We start from the raw sequence: 15,108 nt of genomic DNA, 5'->3' as shown, positions 1-15,108 counted from the left end.
TCTCACTGCTTTCTTTGTATTCACTTTTACTTCATCCTCTGGATCCAGACATTTTGGTCTGAAGAAATGCTTCTTTGGGGTCCATATCTTTATGACTCCTTTCAAGCATCCTGCTGTTCTCACGTGCTCATCTTCGTTCCATGTCATCAATTGATATTCTCCACTTGGGCTGCAATAGATCCATCTTCCCACATATTTTCTGTGATCCCTTAGATATAGGAACTTTGTTCCTTCTGGTGCATAAATGCTGGCCTTCACAAAGTCTCTTATTTCTTCATCAGTCAGGTCTTTGTGCTTCCATCCTGACTCAACATCAATCATGGTCTTCATCCCTATGGCTTTCTTTGCAGTCTTCTGGCACTGAGAGATTATTAGTTTGATCACACAGAATCCAAGCAATAGCATCACCCAGAGGGCTCCTAGGAACTTGAATGCATCTGCCATCCATTGCGAAACCCATGAAAACCAACCTCTGTCAAGGTTCCATTCTCGTCGTCATGTGAAGGTATGCATATGCAACATGATTCTATGATTTTTGCACAAACACCTCTATCCATTGCTGTGATCATATCCAAGACATATCTGTTCTGGAGTGTCATCAGTCTGATTGCTCACAACTCTTCTTGGATTGCATTGAATCCTTTTATGGTCGTGTTGATGGTCTGCAGTAACTCCCATCTGGTTATCTGCAGCCATTTAGTATTTGCTCCAACCTGGATTCTTGGCATCAGGATCAATGTAAATACTGAAGAAGTCTGACTGAACAGTCTGTGTTCATATGGGATAGCATCGAAAACTTCTATGGATTTTGCAGAGAAATAATATTCCCTCTTCGTTCTCTTCATAAGCTCCAAAGATCTCTTCTTCCTCAGGTGACCATCTGCTTTCGGAAAACTGTCAATATTCAAGTCACTTTTTAGAATGACCAACGCTGGAACATGGACATTCATCAATGTACATATACCTCCCCAACTATTTGGCAATCTCATGTATGCCTTGATCCACATGCCCAATAATGATCCATGATCACTGCAGTACTATGTATCATTCCTGGAGCATCAAACACTCAACCACAAACGTGATTCTTTCTGATTTTTCTTGTGCCATTATTTCTGAAACAGAATTTAGGGCTTTCCAATGGTACTATCTGCAAGGGTCCTCCTCTGTCCTCGACCCATGTCAGTAACTTAGCAAGCTTCGGCCATAATTGCTTGCATCCATTCTGCACTATGTCAATGGTAGCCTGCTAACAACCGATGACTACCCATGCTCTGCAGATCACTACTCCTTTCTCCCATTCGTCTGGTGAAAGCACTGTTCCCAGATTTGCATTTGACCTCTGTTCTTCCATCTGTGAGATTCTTCTGAAGTTTTTCCTGCTGTCTCCAATTTCTTGTTCACTTCTCTTCTGATCTCTGCTCCTTTTACTCCAGGTTTCTCGTATCTGATCACAATATTCTTCGTCTTGGCATTGTTTCTTGTCTTTATTTTTTTAACATAGTCATCTTCATTTGGATCTGTCTTTTCAGTTGCCCATTTGAGAGAAGCATCACTTCCCATGAACTGACCTCTGGTTTCTCACATCGCTTTGTGTGACAGACAGTGTGCTGTCTGAACATCTATCTTGATAGCTACAAAGATTTTTGACTTTCCCATACTGTAAGGCAGAAGTGCACATACAAAGCATTCTTCATCCGAAGTTCGCCTTCCAACTTCCTTCATATGTTGGTACCATATGTTGTTTCCCAAATGTGCTGTGCTATCAAGTAATCATTTAGTTCATTATTGTCCTCTTTTGTGCTTCTTCTGGCCCTTATTCTTGTGATATGAGCTTTCACAAGCATGTCACGTAGTACTTCATTATATCTCCTTCTTGCTGGAGGATTCTCAGGCATCTCCATCAATGATCCGGGGGTTTCCACTTGTACTATTCAAGTAGGAGAAAGTGAAATAAGCTTCATCCTTTCAATACACCAACTAGGCATGAAAATGTTTCTCAAAACTTCTGTCCTCGTCGTCCTTTTAGGCACTGCCCTGATATTATACCTCACAGGATCAGGTGTGCTTGCAGGTGTTGTCTCTATTTACTTATTCCGTAAAGTCTTTTGTCTTTTTAAAAGTCCAGCTTTCTCCATTTGTCTCTCAACTTCTTTTGGCGTAAAACTTCTCATCGTCGTTTGTCCAAACTTCCCCCATTCTCTGGAATGTGATTCTGAAATCAATGATACAAGACCAGGTGTGTTTGTACTAATTATCTGTGTAGGTGTAATTTTCATCAATCCCTTATCGGGTTTACTTTGCCGACCCTTTCTCCGGCGTTTCAATTCTTTTGCTAAAACAAGTGTTACGTGTTTGTCATTACGTACCACGTACATTACAAGCTCAGTCACTCTATCATGCTTTCTCGGAACAGAAATGACTATATAGGGTCTGGGCTCTCTTTTAGGTATCAGGCGTACATTCTCATGGGAGTAACACTTTGTGCACCTATAAAAGAAAGTGGTTCTAATCGTTAATGACAGCAATATGATTATTAATATAATGCAAGCATATACAATGCATTTGTAAGTCATTTTACAGCATTTGTTTCTTGGGCAATATGGATGTCTCTTTTCCTGAGGGAGAACAATGCTACTGCTCTGGCTGCCCATCTTGATCATCTAAGGAAGCAAAAACTAGTTCTTTAATACATTTTCATTATTATTGCTTCTTTCTGGACTCTGCTGTCTCTGCTTCATGGATCAATCGTTCTGGACTAGTTGCCCTCTGAATCTGGATACTGGACAGTCTTTTGTCTCTGAAACAGTTCTTTTTTGCAACGTAAATGTTCCAACAATGAACAAAGACCTCGGGCAGTCTGTAATATGTGTTCCATATAGACTAGTTCCCAGTCTATACCTCGAATCTGCTTCACTCCAGATGACATGTTGCTTCCCTGTCAGCATAAGAAGTGTATTTCTTGTCCACACTTCCACGATCTGTCCCTCGAATGAAAGTCTCTACATGCTTCTGTGATTTTGATGAGCTTGAAGAGCCGCCTGAATAATGATTCCATTCAGGATTATGCTCAAACGTTCTGTGTTTGCTGGATCTCGAAGAAAAGTCAGGACATCAGTGTGTCTCCAAATAAGATCTGGACAGTCTTCAATTAACCAAAAGAATAACATGCTGACAAGTCTATTCGGTATCAGGTAATAAAACCGTGGCAAAAATGTCACAGTCAAAAAAATTGCGGTAAAAATACCATGGTTTGACCCGGTAAAGGTGTGACCCATTATACCATTTAAGGGGAGCGTGGGTTGCGGGGGTGTCCCCTGCCCCCCTTAAATGGTATAATGGGTCCATGGTTGCGGGGGTGTCCCCTGCATCCTTTACATGCATTGCGGCGCAAAAACCACAGCATTTTTGCCATGATATTTTGTAACCACAGCATTTTTTGCCGCGATTTTATCACATGGAACCGTCTATTCGCTGCTTCTTCTGATGGGGACATTTGTCTTGTCCTTGCTGTACTCCGGCAATAATAAGAACTGCTGTTGCAAAAACTCTGTTATGCTTGTAAGTCTCCCCACCAATGACGGGTAGGACCTCAATACTATTTCAAAATAGGTCAGTATGTTCCTAGTGAGGTCACTATTGTGGGACACCATAAGTAAGTCCAAACAAAGACTCTGTATGGAAGGACTCAGGATATTGTATTCCTTTCCAGTTTATATGTCCTCAATCATAATTCGGCATAGCTTTTCTTATCAAGGTTTCGGTGTGCCTCAGTCCAAAGCCAACAAGCTACCTGTGACTCAATGAATGCAATTCTCTTCTTTTACTCTGCAACTAGGATGCACAGAGTGTTCGTATTTGTGTCCCTTTTTCCTTTATTTTGCTCAAAGGAAAGTTCCAGAACTGAGCCACAACCTTATCACAAATGTTCATGCGTCCTTCTTCCTCGTCATAGATTTCGTCTGCATGTGCTGCGGTTCTTCCCCGTTGTCTGTAGTCTCTCTGGGTTGGGGTACGGGCAGAGGGGTCTCTCTGATATATGGCTTTATGTCACCCAGGAAGATCCAAGCTCTTCTTCCCTGTAACTTGACTGCAGATGGCATAATGTCCTCTACAATGAAAGGGCCGCAGAACCTAGGCTCGTCCCACCTTTTCCTTTTGTGATTCTGAACTAAGATGGTATCCCCAGCGTATAGTTGAGGTACACATAACTTCGGAACCTTTTCTGTTGTAGTATCTCCTTAGGTGTTCTGTACTACCCTACACCCTCCTTATCGTTGCTGCAGCTGTCCTGAAATTACAGAAAAACTAGATGTCATGCAGTTCAAATAGTTTTGCATTACCAATCCTAGCACTTCTCCTGTTGGCTGAGCATCACATCTAGCTCTAGTTCGAGGCATTAAAGACATCCACATTCTTCTGCCTGTCACAATTTCATCTGACGTAAAATGGTGATCAGAACCAGGCTGGTTTCTGAGTGCATGCAATGCCAGTGGAAGGCAGGGCAACCATCCTTTCTTTAGAGTAAGCTTCACCTTTGCTATCCTTTCCTTTAACAAGCCGTTGAGCTTCTCGCATATTCCATTCCCTTGCGGATGATATGCCGAAGAAAACCTGTGCTTTATACCGAGCAACAAGCTGATCTGTTCAAATGCTGCATTAACAAAATGTTATCTGAATTCATCACTTCACAAACTCCCCACCTGGGAAAACACTTCCCTCACCAAGAATTTGGCCGCACAGATAGATTCTGGGTGTGTATATGGACCTGCTTCTATCCATCTAGAGAATGGACACACCACAACAATTAGATACCTGTACCCGTTACATACTTGAATCATATCGACATAGTCGATATGCAAGTGCTGAAAAGGACCATTAGGCCTTGGGATGACTCCTCTGATCGCATGTAGTGTATGCCCAGCCGTAAACTTCTGACAAATTATGCAATTTATCATAGAAAATACAACATGCTCCAGGAGAGGGCGATACTTGACACTTCCACTTCAATGCCAATCAGTGGACTCCCGACATCTGGGATTGGTTTCCGTGCCTATAAAAGTCCCAGCTCACTTCTTGCTTACTTCTTATCTTGGCATACCTGAAGATATCCCCTCTTGCACCCTCATTCTATCTTCTCCAACTCTCACATTAAATTGCAGCCCTTACCTTTTTTCTCATCCTTCCTCTCACAGCCTCACATTTTGATACCCTTCCACGGACCCATTCTTCATCATATCCCCTCTTGCTCACCATCGATGGCCTCCTCTCTCAATGGCTTCCTCCCTTGCACTATTCCCCTTTCATTCTCCTGCATACCTGCATCTTTTCTTGCATCCACCCTTGAAATGTTGCACTCTTCTCCTTGGACATGCAGCTTACAAATACAACATGCAACGAACATCAATAAACGCCACTGGCTTTGCCAATGCTTATCTTATATATTATATAATCTTGGTTTCCTTGTCTTGGCTGTGCTCTGCCCTGTATCAAGTGGATCTGCTAGAGGCGCTTTGGATGTCTAACAGCTTCTTATTTTTACCTGAAAGGGCATGTTTATACACATTTCCAACTCTTGAATACTAAGTTAGTGCCATTTCGTTGCTAGTAGCTTTTTCTCTCTCAGATGGATTTTGCTCATGTTTTGGGTTTTTGATTTTCTTTGTACTTGGGGCATGGCAGCTTCATTGGAGACAGGCCCAAAAACAGCAGCATATGAAGGTAGACCAAGAAGCACTCTCGCTTAGGTGTTTTAGTTGTAGCCCTTACCTCTCACTGCTGCAGAACTACCGCACTACTGATTCCAGCATCTGCTGCAGTGAGTGTTCAGCCATGCCCTTTGAACCGCCTATTCCCTTTGTATAAAAAGGGTTAAAAGCACTGAAGCAGCACTTTGGTACTTTATTTGTATGCCATTACCTGTGACTGCTAAAAGACTACCGGACTACTGATTCCAGCATCCACTCAGTGACTGTTGGGCAGTAGCCCTTTGAACCTCCTATTCCCTTTGTATAAAAATGGTTTGCAGTGCTGAAGCTGTGCTTTTGCGGTGCGATCATGCTGTAGGTGGTGCGCGCAAAGCGCGTCAAGCACGCTGCCATCAATATGTCAATCATCAGAGCAGCATAATTATGGGTGGTCTGACAGGTTCTAAGGAAACAATAGCTGGCAGAGTGGTACATGCTGCCACGGTTGCTGGGATTGACGAATCTCATTTAGAGCATGAAAATCATGAAAGAGGTAAGTCACCATCTTTACTTACGGTTAACAAACACATATATGATCTGCGTTATCCAAGAGTTTACCTGCCAAAAATTATTAAGGCCCCTACTGTTCACTTGAATTTCTCTGCCACCGCCTCTAAAATTGTAAAATTCTTCCAACCTAGAGCAGAGGGGGAATCTCTTAAGCCCTGCATTGCATACCCACATTACATCTTCATTATCTTGCCTTAGCAGTAAGTTGACCGACAGTATTGTTCCAACTCTACTACCGTCTACGTCTTGTGATTCTCCTGGCACTACTAGTTCCTAAACTACTCCTTCAAACACTCCTAAACCGGGTGCTAACACCAACATTGACAATCTGGTTCAGTTAAAGGACGTGGTACTTTTAGAATCAACAAAACAAATGCATATTTTAAGAAATAGAGAACTGAGGGTTAAGAAACTTGAACTGAACTGCACTGGTGATGTTTTTTGAGGAACAAGCTTTCTCTGCACCCCACAATTGCCTCTTCACGATTCTTAATTGACTAGTGCTGAGACAACACGTGACATTGAGACCCCTATCTCTGAAGCGGCTTTACATGTGACGACCTTGGTAGACCAAGCTTGTGTCTATAACTCCTCATTTATAATTTTTCATAAGGTGGACTGCTTGGTAACCTCATTAATTAAACAGTGCCAGGATATATAACATACATCAGTGATTCCCCCGTCACTACTAAACACCATTATTGTCTGTCTTACTCCAGCTAGATCATTAACCAATGTAGCATGTAACATGGCTAACTCCATCATAGAAGTAATTGATGGACAAACTCTAGCTTGTCTCAAAGTTTGGCTGGCTTAGAAGGTGAAGCTGAGGGTGATGGTAATTCGAGGGTTGAACTCGTTTGCACAGGTAGTTCTCTCATCTTCCCCATGTGACTTTGTTGAAGTTGTTTGTGCTGATCATTCTTCAGCCCTTCTGAAGTTACAGCTATTATAAAGGGAAAAAAGAGTAAAAAACAAAGGTTTCTAGAACAATCCCAATAATAGAAAATCAAAATGCAGTAATAACATACCCTTCATTGATTCTAGATGACAATAGTCTTTATGAAATTGCTGTTTCTGATTGCAAGAGTGCCCTGAACAAAAAGCGAAAGAAAAAGATAAATAAAGTAAAGACCTTAGCTTCAACCAAAAAGAAACCCTAAAGGGACGTTGCTTGTGAAACAAAGTATATTCGTGAATATTTGTCTGAAGCTCTTTGTAAAACAGAAACACATCAACGTCAGAATAATTACATTATCACACAAGCAGATCGCACTATGTTAGAGGACCTGGAATAGTTATTCCACTTGGAAAATCCTGAACCTACTCCACCTTTGTTCTCTGTATCTTCTTCTGTGTCAAGCTATAGAGATAAGATCATTCTAAGCTTGTCACACAACACATGTAATGTTGCAGCAGATACTATGAAGGGTGGTAGAGGTCAGTTGAGTTTAACTTTAGACTTTGCTGTTCAAGCACTTAAAGTGCAGAGCTTGTTTTGTTTTTTCAAACAATAATCATAATTTAACAGGTTGGCTCTCTTACAATTGTATATATTTTACTGCTTCGTGGGATTCTGATTACATTGTTCTAGTTGAACAGCTGGAACACACACTTCATTCAACATCTATTGTGTATTTTACTTCCCCTTCTATGTTACCATTTGTAATGTCTTTTGACTGTGCGCTGGGGAAAATGGGTTATTATTGCACACTAGTTAAAACGTTGACTGGTCGCAAAGGCTTTGAGAAGAGAAGGTTTTTACAGGCCATCATGGTTCATTCCTTGCACTTTGCCAATCACCTTGATGATAGACATTCACATAGATGTGAATCAAATCTGAGTAGGGCAAATAGACTAATAAGTAGAAATATCACTGCCATAGTTGATGGTAATGGCAATAGTCCAATAATGCCAACAGCTGAAGGTGACCCTGTTAACTCAAATTGGCAGTTGCTGCCCTCGATTCTCCAATTAAAGAATCTCAGGAGGCCCTTCACCAACTGTTCTCATTCCTTTCTTGCAATACCTGTTGCTTTTCTAATTATAATGGAGAAGATGGGCTAAATGACAATATTGCTAATTTTAGTTTACTGGCACTACAAGAATCATGGTTGGTCAACATAATGGATATTGATGGCAGACAGAATATCCAGATGCCGGCAACTAAGGGCTTTAAGGGAAGACCTAAGTCAGGCTTACTTCTGAGTGCTAACAATCCTATACAATTAACCAAGATAGAAGCAGTCTCTGCATTCGTTCTGGCAGGTAAACTAAAATATTGAACTTTGACTGAAACTTCTAACAGTGCTTATTATCAACATCGATGATCTCTGTTCCAACAATGAACATGCATCTTTATTAAATGCTGTGGAGAACAGTATGCTTCCGTTGTACCTCTCATTATAATGGGGGACTTTAATCCAAAATAACGTCTCATTTGGTTTTCAATGAGGGTGACTCTTATGAGACTCAAGGCGTGACTTTTAAATCAACCCAGAACTTCAGTGATTCTAAAGGCCTAAAACAGACAAATCCACTCTATTTCTATGGCCTTATTATGTTAAATGTATATGGCCCTGGGCTTGACCCAAATCACTTTACTAGGATCTCTAGTACATCTATTGTAGGCTTTATATTCGTACATAACTCTTTGGTTGCTAATGTAATTGATTTGATAGTAATCATCAGAGAAGAAAGTGACCACTTTCCTCTTCTCACTTACTTGAGTTAGAGAAGCCTGGCAATAGTCTTGATCTGAATGGCAATATTGCCATTAATGTGGGTATGAACAGAATCAGCAAACAATGTAGTTGGTAACATCAATTGGGATTCCATAATTGATTGTAATGACTGGGAGTCTAAGGAATGTTACACTAGGATTTATCACGTCTACGTAGCCAATTACTAAGTGACAATTTCCAACATGGAGTCCAATATTGTCTGCAATAGAAAGCATGGTCCCATAGGGTCGCTGCTAACGCTGGCAAGCTCTAGCTTCTTGTCACAATACACAGGATTCGCAGGCATTCTGTAGATTAGTTAATGACTCTAAACCCACTAACTGTTTAGTAAATGGGGCATGTCTTGAAGACTGGGTTATTTTCATTGTCAACTCAATTGGGTTGTTCACAACTAGTGCCACGAGTAACAGCCCTGGAAACATCAGATGGCATTATTGACTCCAGGTGCATGAGATTGTAAAAAAAGCATTCAAAGCATTAAGTAATCACGTGCCCCTGGAGAAGACGGTCTTTGTAATGCTCTACTTAAGTGGTGGGCTAATTATCTCTGTTTACAAAAAGGGATGGCGTGATGATTCGAAATATTACAGGATATTAGCAGTACTAGACACACCAGCAAAACCATTTGCTGTGTACCATTAGCTGAGCTTAACACAGTGACTGTTAACAATAATATTATTCCCGTTAACCAAACGAATTTCGTAAAAACTCCAGCACTGTGGACAACGTCCTGGCTCTGGTTACTCTTATACAATCAGCAACCAGTTTTTGTTTCTTTTGTTGATTTTAGTTCTGCTTTTGATATAATGAGGAGAGAGCTGCTCTGCATAAACTATTAATTTGGAATCTGCCCTTATGTTTGTTGCAGATGATAATGGTCTCATATGTAAATACTATGGTGAGAGCAAGCATAAACCTACTATCTATGGGGACCGATTGGATACCAACACATGTTGGTCTCAAACAGGGGTGCACACTGGCACCCACATTATTTAACTCATACCTAGATGATCTACCCCAGGCCATTCCTCTGAGAAAGTGTTTCCACTCAGGTTAGGTGAGTCCTACATACAATGGTTGGGGTACACTGATGATCTTGCTTTAATCGACTATACGCCTAGGGTGCTCCAAGAGCAGCTCTATCTTCTCAGTACCTACTCGGGATTCAATGGACTCAAGTGCAACACTGAGAAAACTAAGAGTATGGCTTTCTGCCTGAGTAATCATCATCAGGGGAATGTATATCGGTGGACACTGAATGGAAAAATTATTTAAATGATTTCTCAATTCCAAAAACTTGGAATTGTTATACAAAATAAGTAGGGCTGGTCTCCACATTTGGCCAAGATCAGAATTATGGTCAACCATCCACTTGACACTTTTGCTTTTTGACACAGGGGTTTACTCAATGAATGCAATCATCATGGTTTACATAGCAAAAATCACTGCTACTATAACATAGAGAGAAGAAATCTGTGCTCACAAACTTTCTAATATATTAAGCTTGCTGGAAAGTAAATACCTAAAAACTATTAAATAAGCTGATTGAGTACTTATATTCAGAATTTGATATCTGCAGGATTAACTTAATTTCTCACTGCTTAAAATATCAAAGGAAGCTCATTAACTCCTCCAAGATCTCTTTATTTTCTAAAACTGTACATGGTTATGCTACACAAGTGACTTTCTTTAGAAGTAGTGTCTTAGGATCTTTGGAAATAATGGGAAGTAGAAAAAAAAATATTAGATTTGTGAGAACTTGCAAAATTTGTGGTAATAGTATCTTGGAATCCACCAAACACCTGCTCTTCGAATGTGTATAGTTTAAACTCTATCCGTTACACTCGTTTGCATGTGTATGTTAACATGGAAGTTCCAATGACCCCTAAAAAACAATGTGGGATTTGTTTATGAATTTTTAATTCATAGAGCGCTATCAACAGAATGAACTGCATCTGAGCACAGAGGGTTTTCTTGGTGAAGAGGAGTCCAAGTCCATTAAGCTCAACTGGATCCTGTCGATCGGTATAGGCCTTGATACATTATTCATTAATTAAGTTAAATAACCAAGTATGCTTTTAGTGTCTTCTGGAAATTAAAAAGCATCAAAATTATATGAATATCCAATGAAGAGTTCCATAGTCTGGGACCAAAAACCGAAAAATGCCTATCACCCCTGAAAATGCTTATAGAGGAAGGAATGGCCAGCAACAATTTTTCAGAGGAACGTAAGAAGCACATATGCTCATAGCGAGTCAGTCTTTGGGAGACTTTTGGAGGGACAAGATTATGTATACATTTGAAGACTAGACAGAGTATCTTACATTGGATCCTCTGTTTGAGGGGCAATAAGTGCAAAGATCTCCTCAGAGTCTTGATCAAGACCGTTTTTGGGATTTTAAATATGATTCATACTTCAGCGTTTTGTGCTCTCTGAAGCTGACTCATTTGTCACTTTGCAATACCTGCAAGTTAACTATTACCGTAAATCCACTCTGGAGTTGATCAGTGGTCCCACCACCAGTGCTTGACCTATCTGGGGCATAAAAAGAAGCTCCTGGCGCAGTAGGTGAAGAGTGTTTTTTTATGTTGACTCCAACTTGACATTTGCTGCCAAGGTTGGACTGCCAAAAGCAGCCCATGTTCTTGACTTTTGGCACAAAAGCCAGTTGTGAGCCAAGGATACAGGGATGTGATGGACATTTGGACTTGATCCACCAAAAGATGTTTAGGACCAAACAGAGCCACCTCTGTTTTGGTAGGGTTCAATTGAAGCCAGTTGAGCAACATCCATTTGGACACTTCTTCAAGACGTTTACTTTATGCAGTGCTTCAACAGATGTGTTGATTTTAACATATATCTGAGGAATGAAAACGCCACTCACATTTTCCAAAGATACCCATTAGAGGTTGTAGATACAGATTAAATAAAAGTAGCGATATAGACGATCCCTGAGGATCTCCACATTTCAGTTGTAACATATCCGAAAGGTGACCTGTTAGCTTGACCTGCTAAGACCAATTAGATAAGAAGGACCTAAACCAATGCAGAGCATGCTCAGAAACACTTCCCACCTAAACAATTTCGAACGAAGGATATCGTGATCCACAGTGTCGAATGACGCCAAGAGGTCCAGTATTACCTGTAAGGTTAGCTCTTCATCATTTGCTGCTTTAAGAATATCGTTCCATACCACCACCAGAGAGGTCTCAGTACCATGACATGGACGAAAACCTGACTGAAGGGTGTCAAGCAATAAGAGTTTTTCTACATGTTCCTTTAGCGGAGTATAAATAACTTTTACCAAGATTTTGGATCGCCGGGGAAGACAATAGTTTTGAAGCTCATTTGTGTCCAGTCGCTTTTTTCAGTATATTAATTTGTTTTTTCTGTGATAACTACAAAATTCAAGGCATTTAGTTCAATCAGAGCGGCTAACTTCGTAGCATGTAAAACTGCTATCTACCATTGACAAGAGCAGCATTCGTCTGAGAGAAAATGGTGTCCCTGTGATGCTGGGTCAGTAGGGTATACGCAATCCAGAGACCCGCTATTTGGTGTTCTCGAATTTTATTTAGAGTGGGAGGCGACACAGAACCTGACTGATTTCTCAGGGCATAACGCGTTTCTCACGAGAAGATCAATTTACCACTTGGGTTTTCAACTGAGCGATGGATAGACCACTATTAAGCTTACAGTCATATCGTTCTCAACTGTGGGGCCGAGACCCTGTAAAAGCGACAGGAAAGCACAGATATACCAACAGCCAGCGTTCCCCGCCGAAAGCGAAAACAAGACAGAAACAGGGTTACAGTATGATGTCAGAGGTAAGCGCAACGCTTCCCTAAATGGGAAATGTAGTTTAAAACCTGTGAGCGAAGAACGGACAGAAAAGTAAACAGCTTCACTACTGTAGAACTCTGTTTTCCCCAATAATAAAAATAGGAACACTTGCAATTCGTGAATCTAAGATGTGAATCTAAAATATCCAAACAAAAAATGCAGTGTTTTTAAAATAGTTGCCTATCACATTATTAGAAATCAAAAGCTAAAAAAAGGTACACACTAAAAATAATCATCATGGCTGCAGAAGCGGCAAGTTTGCTTAATGTTACACACATAAATAGCCCAGCGTCACCGTGTAGGTGCAGCTCAAACCATTTGTGAGGGGTAATGAACTTAATTTGAGTGGTCATTTAAGCAAGTTCTGTTTTTTTAATAAGAGACTTATTGAATGAAATATGCATTGATTGAATTCATTTATTAATTTCTTAAATGTATTCCGACACCTTTATCTCATCTTTGATTTTGTTAAACAGTTCTGGTATGAATTGGTTGTACATATATACATATTGTATAAAAAGTCTTAAATGACTGTATTGTACAAAATGAATAAAAGAAGCACTCTCAGGTCTCCAAACAAATTGAGGGACACAGATCTGCTCTCATGGCCCTTTTGTGTTCTCACGTGGGCGTTATTATTGTACTCCTAAATTGCATTAGTGTGCCCATGTTTCTGTGATTTCAAATTGTACTTTTCATCTTGCATCTTTAGGTCACTTAAAGCGCTGACGTTTATAATTGTACTTGCTTCATCCATCTTTTATTTGCTTCTAGCCTCTGTGATTTAAAATTGAATTTTTCGCTTTACATCCTTAAAATTGTTCTATGCACTGTAAGTCTGCTGGTTGCCTAAGGCGCTGCCATTTAAAATACTTTGCACCTTGCATCTTCTGTTTGCCTAAGGCCCTATGATTCACAATTGTACTTTCCATCTTCCATATTTTTTTCACCTCAAGTTCTGTGTTTTTACATTGTACTTCGCATCTCGGATCTTTTGTTCACCTCAGGTCCTGTCATTCAAAATTATACTTTACACCTTGCATCTTTTGGTTGGTTAAGGTCCTGTGATTTAAAATGTTGTATTTGCACTTAGCGTCTTTTGTTTGCCTCAGACCCTCTGATTTAAAATTATACTTTGCACCTTGACTCTTTGATAACTGTAGGCCCTCTGCTTCACCAAATCCTTTCATTACAACTGTACTACCCTGCACTCTCCTCGCTGCTCACTGTCCACCTCTCCGCCTCATCATTCCTCCCTGCTGCCACACTACTTCGTGCCTAAAAATGTATCCTTCGTTTGGATTGTGTCCTCCCACGTATTCCTCATCTTTGATATTCATATCTCGTCAGCTTTGCTGTTAGACATCGCACTATCAAGTTCACCCTCACTAAGAGTAACATCCAAATTCCATTCCTGGATTTACTTATTCGACACCATGCTAACCAACTTGTCTGTTCCCTCTTTACTAAGCCTACAGACCGCAATACTCTATTGCACTTTGACAGCTACCATCCACGCACTTTAAAAGAAAATTTACCCTACTCGCAGTTTTTGCGAATAAGAAGGAACTGCACGCCAACAGCAGATTATGATCAACACTCAGCCAATTTGACCACAAAAATTCAGCAGCGTGGCTACCCCAAAAAACTCATTACTAACTCGTACAAACGGGCAAGATTTACCCCCCCGAGACACTTCACTATTACCTAAGGACATTGCACCGAATGATAAATTAGTATGTGCTCTCACCTACAGCCCTCATACCTTCCTTATCAAAAAAGCCATCAAAAAACATTGGTCGGTGGCACAATTGTCTTTACCGCAAGAACCACTACCAATATTTGCAATGAAGAGACAAAAGAACCTAAAGGATCAACTGGTCCATGCATCCTCTTCACAGAAAACTTTGAGATCCTTCACAACTAATTGGGATCTCTGTCCATTGACGGGACATTTCCCCTGTGGTACCTGCTCAATCTGCAAATTTGCAGTCAGAACTAAAACATTTTCGGTGCATGGCAAACCTTGGGAGCTACGCCACTACTCAAACTGCAAGACCGCGTGTGCTATCTATTGTATCGAGTGTCCGTGTGGACTTAAGTACATAGGTAAAACTGCACGACCAGTCCACATCAGAATCACGGAACACCGAGGATTTGTTGCAAAACGATCAACTCACCTCTAGTGAGCCACTACATGGAATATGGCCACACTAGAGAAGATTTACGATGGTGGGTGATTGATATTGTAAAAAATGCCTCCAAT

The sequence above is a fragment of the Ambystoma mexicanum genome, chromosome 8 (assembly GCF_040938575.1).
Source record: "Ambystoma mexicanum isolate Mex_15411 chromosome 8, UKY_AmexF1_1, whole genome shotgun sequence".
In the NCBI taxonomy this organism is placed as follows: domain Eukaryota; kingdom Metazoa; phylum Chordata; class Amphibia; order Caudata; family Ambystomatidae; genus Ambystoma; species Ambystoma mexicanum.
Note: the sequence above shows the minus strand (reverse complement) of the source record.